The sequence below is a fragment of the Ahaetulla prasina genome, chromosome 1, assembly GCF_028640845.1.
Source record: "Ahaetulla prasina isolate Xishuangbanna chromosome 1, ASM2864084v1, whole genome shotgun sequence".
Taxonomy (NCBI): Eukaryota; Metazoa; Chordata; class Lepidosauria; order Squamata; family Colubridae; genus Ahaetulla; species Ahaetulla prasina.
In genome coordinates this window covers 254,137,405-254,154,687 of record NC_080539.1, presented here as the reverse complement: position 1 = coordinate 254,154,687, position 17,283 = coordinate 254,137,405, and the positions used below count along the sequence as shown (strand labels likewise).

General features: G+C 38.8%; 1 protein-coding gene across 3 annotated transcripts in view; it reads right to left on the bottom strand.

The window, feature by feature from the left end:
- The window catches only part of ZDHHC5 (zinc finger DHHC-type palmitoyltransferase 5), a 66,028-nt gene extending 59,380 nt beyond the window's left edge, over positions 1 to 6,648 (bottom strand). The window contains exon 1 of one of the 3 annotated variants that reach the window (XM_058196902.1): positions 6,447 to 6,648. The gene's annotated coding sequence lies outside the window, so the exon portion shown is untranslated. The remainder of the gene's footprint in view (positions 1 to 6,446) is intronic. The other 2 variants (XM_058196912.1, XM_058196921.1) reach the window with 2 other exon arrangements.
- Between the last annotated feature and the right edge of the window lie 10,635 nt (positions 6,649 to 17,283).

Below are 17,283 nucleotides of genomic sequence, written 5' to 3'. Positions count from 1 at the left end.
GGTTTGCAAAATTATTTGTAAGAATATGGGACTTATACCTAATATACAGCTAAAGAAAATGCTGGATTTTATTACTTATGTTAATAAATGTTTTGTATGAACATCTGTACACTTGTAACACTTAATAATCTAGTGTATATATATATATATTTTAAAAGAGTGTTTTAATGAATGAGAGAAGCAGCTCATAATATTTTATTGGGAAAAACTATTGTTAACCTGTATTTTATTTTCAATAGAAAAAGAACCAAGACTCCTTTGCAACCTTAAGAGCAAAATATGAAAACTTTAACTTTTGCTATATCACAGCCCCCCTATCCATTGTGCTCAGAAAACTTAACATTTTATACCAGTTAATGGTATTTAGAAGTTAGGCATGTTGTTAAGGGTAATCTGGGTTCACAACCAAGATTGTGGACTGTTGAGCAGAGTACCCTACGCATGAAAAAGACTGAGACTGGTTGTATATAATAACAGTCACTTGCAGACAAACTGGGGTTTGATATTCCTTTACTTTTAGGGAAAAGGCCAAGTCATAGTCCAAAAACAATTCCATGTCATACACATATAAAGTCAGTCAGTCTTCTTACCAATATAGACTTGTAAAACAAACAAGGTCTTCTTTCAGTTCAGCAAAACACAGTTCAATTTACAACAGACAGTATCTTGAGGAATCAGTAACTAGCCATGATCAAGCAACGATCATAAAGCTCAAAATATACAGTTGCAGCATGTCATCAGGTTACAATGCTGTAGTGTCTCTGTAAATTCCCCAACAAGCTATAATTTAATAGTCCTTTTATACATTGGCTACAGAGCTCAACCAATCAGGATGCTTGCATGATGCAGCACAGCCTTAAAGCAATACCATGCCTTTATACAAACATACATAGTTAGTTTATATATTGCCTGGCCATCTAGTTAGGCAAATAACAATTTCCTGACACATGTGATTAATTGTATCTAAAAAATTGTGCTGTATCAGCCATCAGCTTCAGACAACCTGGTAATTTAGTACATGAATAACTTCTAAGTGACTCCAGCCTTTGTTACTAAATCATATACCAGATCTGAAACTTCAGAAATATCAGTATACTTTATAGATTCTGAAATTTTTACTTCTCATATCATAGTTCAGCATTTTTTTTTGAATAACATTGTTTGGATTTATTACATTAATATTAATTCCAAAGGAATGCCTTAATTCCAAACTAAAGTTAACTTTAAGATACAGAGTTTTCTCCTACATAAAATAGGGAGTTTCTTAAAACAATGTGAAGTGAGATGGGAAGCATATACTCTGCCCATTCTCCTATTTTAGTTCCTAAACCACAGCAAACAGTTATTTCAAATGCTTATCTTCTTTTAATTATTTCACAGTTCACACCAGTTAACATATTTAAAGCAAGGACTAGACCTGTTATTATCTTTCCTGAGTGCAGAACATAGAGAAATGGTCTTAAATTATAGGAAAAAAGTATATTAATACATTTTAGAAGACTTTGACAATAGGATTGAATCTGGGTTGCGGTATAAACTATTACTCAATAATGTATTCCAGGGGTAGTCAACCTTTTTATACCTACCGCCCACTTTTGTATCTCTGTTAGTAGTAAAATTTTCTAACCGCCCACCGGTTCCACAGTAATGCCCCGTGTATCGTCCACGCATGCCTCTTGCACATCGTGGATTGGGTTTGGGGGGAGGGGCGCTGACTACCAGCTCTGCTTGTCTGTTACAGCTGGGTGGTGTGGGGGGAGATGCGCAAGCTGTTCTGGGACAAGCTCTTTTGTTTGCAGTTGCACTATAGCGCCATTTAGTTTCACTTACATAACATGAACTAAACTTATGCACGGGCGATACAAATAGCATATTTTCAGATATTTAAATTGTCACGGGGAATTTTATGAAAACCTAATGAAAATGTTTTTAAATAATGCTATGAAATTTTTTTAAAAAGTCAATTAAATTAAAAAAAGGAAAGTGCTTCAGTATCGGACAAAACCCTTACCGCCCACCATGAAAGCAGGAATGCCCACTAGTGGGCAGTAGGGACCAGGTTGACTACCACTGATGTATTCAAAGTCCAAATGTGTTCATGCAAAGACTAGATCCCCTTTATTAGAGGTCCTTTAATTTGGATTCCTGCATTAGATTCATTGCTCTAAATCAGGGCTGTCAAATTCACAGCCGGATGCATCACATGCTGGCCACGCCCATGCCCGGTTTAGCGAAATGGAAAAAAGCCCTGATACATCATGTGATGCCACCATGATGCCACGAGTTTGACACCCCTGCTCTAAATGGCCTTGTTCAAGTCTAAATAGTTTGATAAAATAAAGTTTTCAATTTTCTTCTTGTCTTCTTTTCCAGTTTTAAATATCCTTTTGCACATTCAGCTATTGTATTTTACCCTGCAGACACTTTTTGTCTTAATCTGAACCTTTTCCTGCAAGGCACATACATAAGGGCGTACAGGACAGCTTCCTGATGAAATCTGACAGTTGAATGTCAGGAATGCCTTTTAAAGATCTTACTTCCCCAATGGGCACTTTTACACTCATACAAATTAAATTTAATTAAAAAAAATAGTTTGCTTGTTCCAGGAAGTGTGACAAACAGAATTTTTGGAGATTGTAATACATATCTCTTTAATGATTCTGAAACAGAATACCCAGATGCTATGTAGAAATATTATTCACCAATCTTCATGTTCTTTAAAACTGTTGTTTGAATTGATGAATTTCTCTCTCTCTCTCTCTCTCTCACACACACACACACACAGAGTTACATTTTCATTTTATATGTTGCTTGAAAGAAAAAACTAAGAGTCAAGAAGGCAAGTTAATCTTCTTAAAAGGAAGAACCTGATGGTATAAAAGAATTTATACCTGATGATATAAAGGAATTGAAAACCTCATGGAATAAAAATTAATATAATGTGCCAACATACCAAGATTTCATTCTTGTGACAGATATTATAAACAATTGTATCTGACACTAAACCACCTATTTTCACATGAGTTATCTTGAAATTATGCCATATTGTTTTTTGTATTAGATTTCACACTCTGAAGTCCAACTAAACCAGGTGTTTAACATTGTCATTCTATAATACATGTTGCAGTAGATGAGCAAAAAATATTGATGCTTATTATCATACAGCTTATCCTTCAATGCATCATACAAATTCTGAATTGTAAGTTGCTATTCAGAATGGGGAAAAGGAAACCAGATGCCACTTAAATTTGGAGGAGATAAATCACTAAAGTGATTGACCAGCAAGTTAAATTAAATTGAATTTATAGAAGCTTTAGTATAAAATACTGAAAAAGTATCAGAATGCCTGCTCTTGTTTTAGGTGGAAAGCCATCCATCATTACCAACTGGCTCAAGAGCTAACAACAAAATTACCTAAGAGCAATCACTATTAAAAGCTTATCCACAATTTGTGTTAAGTAACAGATTAATGCAGGTAGCCTAATCACTATAAGGATCTAAACACATAATTTTGGAAGAGGTAACTATCATTCAAAATAAATTGCAGGTATCGTTTTTCTCCCAAAAAGTTAGTTAGGCTGTATTCACATAATATAGCTAACTGGTTTGTTGCTACCCTGAGGTAAATATTTAGTCCAGGAATATGATGGCAGATAAATGAGCAGCAGAGCAGCCATCTTTGCAGGAAGGCCAGCTATCAGGAAAGTAGCTGGTAAACTGTCACTTCCTGCTTAAGGAAAAAGCAAAAACTTGATAACATGATAAGGGCTGGTACAGAAAGGGAGATTATGTATCTGCTATTGTTCTAACTGCCCCTAATGGACAAAGGGGTGGGGAATGAAAAGAAGAAAGCTCTGAGATAAGGAGAACTTACAGGTGCCCCATTTTTGAGAAACCACTCTAGGCAATTCTCTCTTTAATAGCAGGGAAGTATCAACACTTTGTTACTTATCCTTCCTATTTCATTCAACCTAGGATGGTTAGTTAATCCAAAACAACTTTCTCTAACAATAAACTGATTAGGTTATGGGTGGTTGCATTACATATGAACTACTCCTTGACTTAAATATTTGACCCAAACTAAAATAGGTTTTTATTTCTACTGTTAACAATTGTTTTTTTTTACAAATGGCTACCAAAATCTTCCACTGCCTCATGTCATTGTCTAAATACCTGCTATTATCTATTCACTTTCTTATTGGCAGTAAAACAAGTTTCTCATCATACATAGGCTTTTTAGTACAAAAATCAGCTTACTGACAAATGTCCTTATCTTGTCTGCCTTCTGTGCTATATGACCCAAGGCCGCCTAACAACTGGATGATAGTTAGGAAGTATATACAAATATAACCTATTCCTTTACTTTTCCTAGCCAAAAAAAACTCCTTTATAAACAAATTGTATTGGTCTCGGTCTAAACACCATGCATATAAATTATTTAAATATATTATTTAAATATATTTAATATATCTTCTAATGTGCAAAAGCAGTATGAAATTTTTACATATGTGGGCAATTTTAATTCATAAAAAAAATGAAAAGATATTAGTGCAAAACAAATAACATGACCATCAAAACCACTTCTGGGAATAAAAATCTGCATAGCCCAAGAAGGTTGTCAAAGTACCCATCTTACCACAAATAAAAGCAATTACAGAAAAATCTCTAAAGATTAATCCAAAAAAGGGATACTCAAAAAAGGGATAGTGGATATGAGATTAAAGCAAAAAGCATGAGAAGAAAACAATGGTATAAAGCAAGGGTAGTCAACCTTTTTATACCTACCGCCCACTTTTGTATCTCTGTTAGTAGTAAAATTTTCTAATCGCCCACCGGTTCCACAGTAATGCACCGTGTATTGTCATCTGCGCGTGCCTCTCGCACATCGTGGATTGGGTTGGGGAGGGCGCCGGCTACCAGCTCTGTTTGTCTGTTACAGCTGGGTGGTGTGGGGGGAGATGTGCGAACTATTCTGGGACGAGGCTCTTTTGTTTGCGGTCACACTATAGCGCCATTTAGTTTCACTTACGTAACGTGAACTAAACTTATGCACGGGCGATACAAATCATATATTTTCAGAAATTTAAATTGTCACAGGGAATTTTATGAAATCCTAATGAAAATGTTTTTTAAATAATGCTATGAAAATTTTTTAAAAGTCTATTAATTAGAAAAAAGGGAAAGTGCTTCAGTATCAGACAAAACCCCTACCACCCACCATGAAAGTTGGAACGCCCACTAGTGGGCGGTAGGGACCAGGTTGACTAAATAACAGACTAACCAGGCATGTAGTGCACAAGAACATGTAACTTGGAAACAGGAAAAAAGTAATTGATAGAATATGAACTAAGTTAGAGATTTCAGTTTTCAACATCAAAATTACCTCTAAAATATTTTTGCATATCTATTCTGTTCTAATTTCAACTATTGAGCTGCTTTTTAAAGCAAAAGGTCTACAGGAAAGTCTTTTTCTATCAACTACCAATATGACTTTTTGTGTAAAGAAATTGTTACAACAAATTTCCCTGATTGCAGACTTCGTACATGAAAACATGGGATCTTACACTATATTTGATTAAGGAAGCCAAAATAAAGCTGCTCTCAAACAACTCTAGAGAAGTAATAAACACTGTTCATTTTTCTTTCATTTGGGAAGAAACTGAAACTGAGTTCCAGCTCCAGACTGTGAGCGAAACGGAGTATAAAAGTGACTAGTAGTATCCAAAGTCTTTTCTTCTACTTAATATTGCAAGATCTCTTTCTTATAAAGAGTGATCCTACACTCCCAATACAAAACGCAGAAGAGCTTGAAGGAGGAACCCGATTTCCTACCTGCCTACGAGATACCTGCACACCTCGAGGCGTAGCCTACAACTATGACCTCCACGCTTTAATAGTCCCCGTAAGTGATCCTCGAGGTGCCGCCTTGAAACAGATCACTCGGTAAAGATCAAGGTTTCTGAAGCCGAACTCGAAAGGAGGCGGGGGAGGGTGACCGGCAGGAAGTTTGGAGGACTATCCTGTCCATCCACCGGTTCCATCGGTGGGACAAGACGACGAGGAGCAGTAAAAGTCGGAGCGGGCCGGGGAACCTTCCTAACTCAGCCACAGACACCGCAGCAGGAGAGGCGTCGGAGCCCATTCGGGGTGTGACAAAGAGCGGCGAAAGCCGCGAGAGAAGAAGTGCGAGGCGGGATCTTCTGCGTGGCTGCTTAGCCGAGGCAGAAGTTGCACCGGCGGAAGGAAGAAGGGGGAAAAGTATGGGGGAAAGGGGGCGAGAACCTCCCTCGCCTCTCGCGCCTTTGGATCCCGAAGAAGAGCCCGAGAGCCGTTAGGCCCGCGGAGCCCTCGCCCCACGGACGAGGAAGGACCCCGCTCCACGTCCGCCGCTCCCTAAAGAGGAGACGACGCTCCTTCCTTGGCCGCCTCCAACCTTTAGCACCTACCCGCCAGCGCCGTCCCTTCCGTAGCCGCGCCTTAGCCGCCGCTCCGCGAAACCAAGTAGTCGGTCGGTCGGCCCAAGCAGTCACAAGAAACACCAGCACGGGAAGTAGGGCGCGCATGCGCGTTCTCAAACCCGCTCGGGCTCGCCGGTTGGCCAGCCTGCTGCCCGTAGGCGCGCGCGCAGTCCCCTTTCCTCTACGCCCCCTCCTCCTTCTTTTCCTTCGAGCGCTCCTGCGGACATGCGCAGTAAGCTACGTCTGGCGAAAAACGGGAACGGATTCGTTTGCGTAAAGGGGCGGAACTGCGCCGTTAATAAATCACGACTCGGGGAACGAGGAGCTCCAAAGCTGGAGCTAGAAAAGGACTTATCCGCATGCGTGCGAATGACGTTAGGCGTCTGGAAACGCCCGGACCAATCGTTTGCTTGATAAATGAGGAGGGCAGGGCTAGAAAACCGGAATGGGCATGCGTGAATCGTAGAGTTTGCATTTTTTTATTTTACGATCGAAGGATTGAGGATCGCTGTGAAATTTTTTTATTTATTTATTTTATTTTGTCACAACAGTATATATAAGCATAAGCATGAAATAACTATACCATATGTAAGCATAAATATAATCATAAGTATGTAATAACTATATGAAATTGGATACAATCAAGGGGAACATTAGGACAGGAATAGTAGGCACATTGATGCTCTTATGCACGCCCCTTACAGACCTCTTAGGAATGGGGTGAGGTCAATAGTAGATAGTTTTTGGCTGAAGCTTTGGGGATTTTGAGTAGATACCACAGAGTCTGGTAGTGTGTTCCAAGCATTCTCTGTTACTGAAGTCATATTTTCTGCAATCAAGATTGAAGCAGTTAACATTAAGTTTAAATCTATTGTTTTGCTCTTGTATTGTGATTGAAGCTGAAGTAATCCTCAACAGGAAGAACATTGCAATAGATGATTCAATGAGTTAAACATAGGTCCTGTCGAAGGCAGCGGAGTTTTAAGTTTTCTAAACCCAAGATTTCAAGTCTGGTGGCATAAGGTTGAAGGGAACATATATACTAAAATACTAGAATTAGTAGGAAACTTGCTAATGATATTTGATGTCTTGGTCTCTTGTTTGTATAACTGCACATGGTAAATATCTGTTTCCCATAACACTGACATATATATATTGTGCCCTTTTGTGGTTAGAACATAAATATGCCATCATGGATGGTTATGGAGGTCACACTGACTAAATTCCTGAATTGTTACTGATACCTCATCCCACCAATGACAGTCTCTGGAAATTGTCAGAGTCCATCATTTGATCTCTCCCCACCCCACTCTGGCTGAGAACGTATATGTCATCCTCCAGGAAATCAAGTGGTAATTAAGAAGACAAATGGAAAAGATAACACCACAGAAAGAAATCAGATTACATACACTGACCCTTACTATTGTGTGACCTGATGTAAATCCAGAAGTTAGTTTACATTCACTGACTTATACTATGGGAACATGCAAACCAGATTCCAGAATACGCAGATGCCAGAGTTGAGGATTTATGACTTTTTGGGTATAAGAGGACATCGCTTTCTGTCATAAGTTCGTAGTTCTTCCTTGCATGTATGTATGCACCATTATGTGTTTGGAACAGCTAACCATTTAAGCTTGATCAAGATTAAATGCTATTTTACTCAAGCCTCTGTTTAAGTCTCTTGATTGGCAGTTATGAGCTTAGACATATTAATAAATGGACTTTACATTTGGCGCCCAGACGTGGGGCTCGAAGGCAATGCTTTTCTTCGAAATGGCTACATTTAGCCCCCCACAATTCTGAACTCCATTGAAGTTCAGCAGGCCTTCAAAACGGTGGGCAGGAAAAACTGGCATGGGCCATAGACAATGTCAAAGAGCGCTCCCAGTACGTTTGAACTGGTGATATTGGACTGGCCGGATGCCAGCAGATCCTGATTCCAGCCGGACCTGAACGCCCCATTGAGGCTTGAACCGGGAAGATTCTACAATCCTAGGTGAGTAGAAATTTTTTTGGGGGGGAGGTAAGAGGGGAGTGTTGCTTTGCGTGTGTGTGAATGAGAGGAGGGAAATTCCTACTAGAGGTTTGCCCTCCAAGTGAGTGCGGAGATCCAATTTGCGGTTCTGATTATTCGCGAGAATATCAGCCAGAGCGGATCGCTTTGAAAAGTGGGTGACTGTTGGAATAAAAAGTCTGCAGTGAAAGGGTCGTTCTGGTCAAAACTCTGAGCTTGAAAGGGGAGCCCAAGAAATCCTTTTGAAAAAAGGAGAGTTTGTCAGTTCCGAGCCTAGGAAGTGCCCGAGAAAGCCCCTCACTGGACAAAAGCCCTTACTAAAAAGAGGGAGGGTTTTACTCAAAACCCCCTGACCGAAGAAGCCCGAGAAAGTCTCGAGGGAAGAGATGGGTCTTTGGCCAAGAACTTCGAGCTGTCCCCGGCCCGAGAGTGAGGCAGACCCCGAGCTTGTGTCAGGTAAAATCCCTTACAAAAATAAATAAAAAATAAAAAAGAATAAAATATATAAAACATAAAAAATAAAATAAAATATAAAAATAAAATGGGCAACCATACTGGTAGCCTTTTTGGAAAGAGTAACCTCTTTGGAAGAGTAGAACTGTGTTTCCCTCTAACTGTATTTAGTGATTGGGACACTTTTCAGATGATTTTAGACCTTATCGTAGCAATCAAAGTTGCTTTTAAAACCATCTGGCCAACCTACTAGCGTGGGAGCTTGGCCTCCAGAAGGCAGCTTTGATTTAGATTTTATCAACAAATTTGCTGATTTTTTGGCTACCATCAGATGAACTGAAGAAGAATCCTTTGTTGGTTTCTTTTTCAACCTCCTCTGTCAGCCAGAGATTCAGAGAGCGTGTGGGCTCACTCCAACATCCTCTCCCCCTTGTCACTTTCAGAAAAAGAAACAAACTAGCCAAAGTGACTGAGGAGGAAGGAAAGTTTCCCCCACACCATATTACGATGCAAATGCTATGCCTGGCTTAAGTGCCTACAGCAGCACTCCAATTCCTTTCAATTGGAATTCCCACCTTGCAGGAGTGCCTCATCCTCCAGAGAACTAGGATTTTGTCCTGCAAGGATTAAACCTGGGTGTCCCAAAAGAAAAACAGTAAACTTCCACTGCATTCATCAGATCCTTCAAAATCCCCCACCCTTTTTCTGAATCGTTTGAAGGATTGGTTTTGCAAAGTTTACTGACCAAAGTTTACTGATGATGTTTTGCTGAAAATAACTTTCGTGAGTCAAAGCACCTCCGACATAAGAAAGAAATTGCAAAACTACAAACCCCCCACCCCACTGCAGAGAACCGTAAGAAAGGAGAATGCAAAAGCAACCCGCTCTTTTAGCAGCTGCTTCCTGGAATCCCCAAAGAAGAGGGAGGGGAACTTCAGTTACCCCTGGAGTACCTCCATCCATAGAGATCAATGTTGTCTTCAATTTGCCCATTGGAGGAGATAATGCCCTTTGAACAACAATGTCCCAGTTCAGTCACTGGGCGGGGAGGCTTCAGGCCAGAAACCCCAAAACCCTAGCTCCTTCACCCCTCACATCAGCCCAGACCCCTGAATTTTATCCTGAATTTTATTGATGGGGCTCTGGAGGGCAAATTGCTTCCCTCAGACTCTCTGATGGAGATAAAAGTAAGGAACAGATCTCACTCTTTTTAAGTAACACAAGCTACTTTCAGGGACCATCACTCAAGCGTTCCTTTCTAAATATTGCCACAATGTTTTGGGAAAATGTTTTGGGAAAGGATTCCCTAGCAAAGCTGGGAGCAATTGTAAAATGCACTCAGCAGGGAGTCCCCCTTAAAATTCCCCCAGGAGTTTTATCTGTTTCCTGGAAAAGTGAATGATCCTTAATAGCCCTGACTCTAACAAGATAAACGCCCACAACACCCCAGGGCAGAGACATTCTACTGCTTAAAGAGGTGGATGCTGTTATGTGTGGTAAGAAGACCCAGGATCAATTTGGTGTGAGTTCTGCTAAAATTCTTGGGTATGCATGTAGAATTGAATGTGATTGAATTGATTGTGATTTGTATGGCCAGCTTGCAAATTACTTAAACTTCTAGTAGTGTAGATTTAGTAAATAGTTTGACATTGTTGAAGGAAATAAGTTTAGCAGAGTGATGGCTTTCCTTCATGGAAAAAACTGTTCTTGGGTCTAGTTATTCTGATGTGCAATGCTCTATAGTGTCGTTTTGATGGTAGGCAGGTGGGTAGGAAAGAAGGAGGGGAAGATAGGATAGGAGAAGGAGGGGAAGATAGAGGGTTGGAAAGGCTGGCAGCGAGAAGCGGGAAGGAGAAGAGAAGTAGGAAGAGAAGGAGAGGAAGAACGAAGAAAGTAGAAAGAGATGGAGGAAGGAAGTAAGAAAGTGAGGAGGAGAAAGGATTAAGAAAGTAGAAGAAGGATGAGAAGGGTAGAAAGAATTACGGAAGGAGTGGCCACTGAGCAGGCCCAATTGAGCATAATTTGATTATAGGATTGATTGTTGGATAAGTGATTGTACTGTACTCTGGTTACATTTCTGGCCTGATTGTACAGCATTTTATCACCTTTCCTGTAGGCTTCCTCTTTGGAATGACTTAGCTGCTTAAGTTTAGGTGTGAACCAAGGTTTGTTGTTACTGTATATTCGTAAGTTCTTTGTCAGTACACATAGGTCTTCACAGAAGCTGACATATGATGTTACAGTCTCTGTGAGTACATCCAGGTCTGCAGTGGTATCTTCAAAATGTTAGATCTCCCAAAATAATGGCCAGTGAATCAGGGAATTTGACTTCAGCCTCCATGGTTTGGTCAGCTAGAAACTGCTCTGAGTTTTCCCACTTGAAGGGAGAGGATTTAAAGAGACAACTTCCCCAGGTCTGTAAATGTTGTTTGATGGTGTGTGTGTATGTATGTATGTGTGCCATCATTTCCAGACCTGCATAAGAATTGTTAAGAGAGTGAAGCTTGTAAGAAAGCTCCCTGAGATAATTGTGATGCTTGATTTGCATGGAATGCAGCCTGATTGCAGTGTTAGAGAAACTCATTGAGAAGGTGTGAGATTTCTGTATTGTCTTTTGGATTTGCAAGAAATGTGTGTGTGTGTGTGTGTGTTTGGATACATGAGAGAAATGGAGCAAGCAGCTTGACTGCTGCAATGAATTACTTTTGGAATTTTTTCCTAACCCTAGCCCTCACTGATTTAGTCTAACCTCCACCCCCCCTCGCTCTCTTTTGAGCCAGGTTGGGAGGGGTGAGAGAAAGGGGGGCTGGACAACAGCCATTCCCCCCCCCCTCAGGGTGGACTTTTTGATTTTTTTTTTCTCTGTGTCATCTTAACTACCCCCCCCCATCACTCCCTGTTGAGCCAGGGGAGGGGGTGGGCGAAGGGGGAGAACCATTCACCCCCCCTCCATTTTTTTTTTTCTCTGCTGAGCCTGTCTGAGAAGGGAGGGACAAATAGGCTCTTTGGAGCTTTGCTTTTCACTGATTTGGAATTTCTTCCTCTGCATAAAAGCCCTGCAGATATATTTTCTTTTCCACCCTGAAAACAATTTTGATTCTAATTTTTAACCCTGTATACAATTTTGATTTTGATTTTAATTTTAATTTTAATTTTTATTTTTTCTGGAAATGTTTGAGGTTTAAACTGCCTGATTAAACCTATACATTTATAAATGTTTTCAAAGCACACAGTTGATTAAAAATGTGTCATTTAGCTTTGTATTTTGAAGCTGTTAACATACATAATAAGAGTTGGAAGGGACCCTTGGAGGTCTTCTGGTCCAACCCCTGCCCAGGCAGGAAACCCTACAGCATTTCAGACAAATGGCTATGTATGGGTGCATTTTTATTTTTTTAGCAGAAATCTGTATGTTTTTTTTTTTTAAATGCACTCAGGTTTTCCACATAAAAATAATCACCTAAAAGCTTACAAAATGCATTTTTTTTTTAATCAGAGTCAAGGCGCCCCTTATTTGCTGTTTGTACTGTTTATTTATTTTTTTTTAGTAGCACAAGATGTGCCCTGTTTTAAGAACTATTTCAGAGATAAGTTAGACAATTATAAGTTAGACAATAATGCTGGCAATCCTTATGATTTATATTGATATATTGACCATCAATTGTGTTGTAAATGTTGTACCTTGATGAACATATCTTTTCTTTTATCTACACTGAGAGCATATGCACCAAGACAAATTCCTTGTGTGTCCAATCACACTTGGCCAATAAAATTCTATTTATTTATTTATTACAAGATGTGGAAAGAAACTTAGAAGGATACTGGTGCTATGAAGAATTTAATTTGTTAAGTCAAGCTTTGAATTTGAAGCTTGAAGCACTAAAATAACGGTTTGATGATAGGAGTTAGGAGTTATAAAAGTATGAACAAGTAAGACAAATGGTGATTTCACTAAGATATGATGTGATTTGTTTTTGGAAGTTTTTGATACTGTGGATTTGTTAGTGAACAACTTCCACACATGAATAAAAAGGGTGGGAGATGGGTTTTTGTTGATTGTCTTTTTCTCTGCCTTCCACATAGTATGTTTTTGTTGATTGTTTGTCTTTTTCTCTGCCTTCCACATAGTATGTTTTTGTTGATTGTTTGTCTTTTTCTCTGTCTTCCACATAGTATGTTTGTTAAAAAACTGAGACTTGTGTGTAAACCACCTCCCCAAGTTGTGTCATTTCTTCTTTGTCCCTACTTTTGTGTGAGTATGAATTTTAAAAGTGCTGGAAAGAAGGAAAATGACTTTTCGTCCAGGATGGACCAGCTGCCTTTTCTCATATGGGAATATATTGTACCAGTTTATCTGTTTATCTGCAAGCTATCTATTCTCCTTTGGCCCCCTCCCTAATCCTCCAACAATGCCTTTTCTCACCTAGAAAGGGAGGAGAAGGGGACCCTTTCTCATGTTTTTTAGTCCTGCAGATGACTCAAACCTGTGGAAACCAAATACATGGGTCAAGATGCTTTCCCCAAAAGAGACATTCCATCCATTTGAGCCAGCCTCTACTGAAAGTCACCAAAAACACCAAAGTGGAGCAGAACTTCCCAATAAAGAAATGGACATATAATGCTTGGACATGTAATGATCAAAAGACTCTTTTTTCAATCCCCAGATGGAGGAAGGGTGGCAATTCATTGTAAAGTTTTCTTTCTTGTTTTATATATTCATGTAAGGATTGTATTTGAGTAACTGTCACAACAAGTCCTGAACACCTTAGATTTCTGCAAGCAGCAAGTCCTGAACACCTTAGATTTCTGTCAGGTGGAAGAGAAACTTGCTCCATGAAAGAACTCCACAAGTGCCAACTGATTCCTGGAGACCAACTGAGAATGAACATTTTCAAAAATGTGGTCATGTTGATGCATATGTTTTGTTTGGAATTTTTCTCTTTGCAGGAGAAACAAGTTTTGCCTTACTGACCTGATTGGTGGACTCTCTTACTCTATCTGAAGATTCAAAAGCAGCTGTACAACCTTGCACTCTACAGATTGTGTTACTGAATGCTGTTGTTATTATTGATTGTACTTGTGAACTGCAACACTGTGATTGTTAAAACGTGCAAGGGATTGCTCCTATAGAAATCTGATCATTAGACCTAGGAGATATTGATATCATACTCCCTGAAAATTTTGAAGGTATAAGAATGCAATGGTTCAACATTTGAACTTTTCTTATGCATAGGATACATGGGAGGAGCAGATGATGGTGAAAAATCATACATTACCAGCAATTATGAACTGATACAACCTAGTAACCTATTTGAAAATAACTAGATTAGAATAGGTTATGGACGGATGTGGTAATTGGCATGCTCCAGATGGCTTATATTGGAAATTTTGCCTATGTGCAATTGCCTAGCCGCTGGAATAAAGCAATTTCTTTTTATATATATTCTGCCCACCCTGTGTACCTGTTTATAAGGAAGTAGACCAGAGAAAGATTGCTGGTCTCCAGAGTTCAGGTATAAGGCTGACCACCTGGGCAGAAGCTGGAATGTATGCTCATAGGAACGCTCCCATTTATATGCTGAATAGAATAAGGTTATTCACCATGATGGCATGCATACCATCATATTAATTCAAAAGGGAGGAATGAAGGGAACATATATACTAAAATACTAGAATTAGTAGGAAACTTGCTAATGATATTTGATGTCTTGGTCTCTTGTTTGTATAACTGCACATGGTAAATATCTGTTTCCCATAACACTGACATATATATATTGTGCCCTTTTGTGGTTAGAACATAAATATGCCATCATGGATGGTTATGGAGGTCACACTGACTAAATTCCTGAATTGTTACTGATACCTCATCCCACCAATGACAGTCTCTGGAAATTGTCAGAGTCCATCATTTGATCTCTCCCCACCCCACTCTGGCTGAGAACGTGTATGTCATCCTCCAGGAAATCAAGTGGTAATTAAGAAGACAAATGGAAAAGATAACACCACAGAAAGAAGTCAGATTACATACACTGACCCTTACTATTGTGTGACCTGATGTAAATCCAGAAGTTAGTTTACATTCACTGACTTATACTATGGGAACATGCAAACCAGATTCCAGAATACGCAGATGCCAGAGTTGAGGATTTATGACTTTTTGGGTATAAGAGGACATCGCTTTCTGTCATAAGTTCGTAGTTCTTCCTTGCATGTATGTATGCACCATTATGTGTTTGGAACAGCTAACCATTTAAGCTTGATCAAGATTAAATGCTATTTTACTCAAGCCTCTGTTTAAGTCTCTTGATTGGCAGGTATGAGCTTAGACATATTAATAAATGGACTTTACAAGGTATTTTGTTGTTTTCAGAGGAATGAAGAACTCTTCTTGTAAAATATTTCTGGACATGTTCAATTGTATTGATGTCTGAAATGTGGTATGGGTTCCAGACAGTCGAGCTGTATTCAAGTATTGGTCTAGCAAACGTTTTATAAGCTCTGGTTAGTAGTGTAGTGTTTCTGGAGAAAAAGCTACGTAAGATTAGGTTAACAACTCTTAATGCCTTTTTTGCGATGTAGTTGCAGTGGGCTTTGGCACTTAGGTCATTTAATATAAAAACTCCAAGGTCTTTGACTGGGTGGGGGTCATCTGTAAGGTAATGTCCGTCAAGTTTGTATTTAGTTTTTGGATTCTTTTTTCCAATGTGTAAGACAGAGCATTTGCTGGTTGAGATTTGGAGTTGCCAGGTTTTAGACCATTCTGACACTTTCTTTGTAGAATTTGCAGCTTCACTTCAGATTAAACTGTTCAGAATGTCTTGAGCAGAATCTTCGGTTTTATTTCTGGTAGAGGATATCAAATGTATAGAAATCATGTTTCTAGATTCTAAAATGTCCAATTAAGGAAATTTATATAGAACACAACGAAGTAATCTAGAGATTAAGGGAATATAGTAGGTCTCCAGATTCAAGGTTCACAAATTGCCTTTTAGCCTAACAATTGTTTTCCATATAGTGAAAATGCTGTTTTTTAAATTGTAATTATCTATAGATATAAGTTCCATCAAGTTATGGCTGGCTCATTTAGACCAAATAATTTTGGCTCAGTGAGGATTTTGTTTAATACAAGCTGATTTTAAACTGTAATACCAAAGTAATGACTTACATTTTCTATTGTGAATTCAGTCCTTGCAGTTTAGAAAGTATAGTGCTACAACATTGGTGCACACTTTGTCAGTATGAACTGTTGTAATATATGTTTTCAGAAAACTATTTTGTTCACAATGCTTTTAAAGATGAAGCACATTGAAGCGATATAGAAACATGTAATGCAAATAATAATTGCAAATAAGATGAAAGAAGAAATATTGTTCTCTGAATTTTATATCCGATGCTTTTTGAAGTATATAAAGAAAAATGATAATGAATTAACCCAGGTTTTTTAGTACATGATTTTGACCATGGTGGGATTTCTAGTATGAACCATTTTATTAGTTTATTTGTGTCCATGTTAAAATAATTTTGTTACTGCAAAATCTCTTAACATTTTTTATCTGATAAGTGGAAATAGAATTGAGCTGTAAGACAATCTCCTAAAGGAGGAATTTAGCATGTTACAAGGCTTTTGAAGCTTTAAATCAAATTAACCATGATATCAATCTTGGAACTTGCAGTTGGAAGTTATTTTACATATAGATGCCAGGGCTACTGGCCAGGAGACTTGTTTCAAGAGCCAAACCAAACACTTGCATTACAGCTTTTGTTAGTAGAAAATTGAGTCATAGGAAGCTACCAAGCCCATAACTGTAATTTCAAGCACTATGAGAGGATAATTTCCTATTTAATAACAATAAAATGATGACTGATAACCTACTTGCGTATATACTATCATTTGAAAACTAGCTGGCATCAGTGGAGTTATTGCTTTACATCTTGAGATTTACAGTGATCAGGTAGAGCAAATGTATTTGAAATGCTATTTCTGAGAGGAGGAGGAAGCAGTAATGCAGGCAGAGAAAATCGATTATTCTCCAAAATTTGACAGACCCCTACGGAGTGAAACAGATGGAAGTGATGTCTGCAAACCACCTGTCCAAATTCTAGCTACAATGCTGAATCAGCAATCTGACACCACAATTTATCAGTCTCAAAGAACTCAGCTGAAAGTTCAACTAGGCACTTGAGAAGATGACTAGAGAGAGAAAATATATGAATATGTGCATGTATATAATTACTAGAGTGACACTATAGAAGTACCTTGTTTTTTAATGCTTGGAACCAGCCATTCTCACCATTGGGGACAAAACTTCCAGGACTAAATGAGGTACAGTAACTCATCAACAAGGTGTGAAGGTT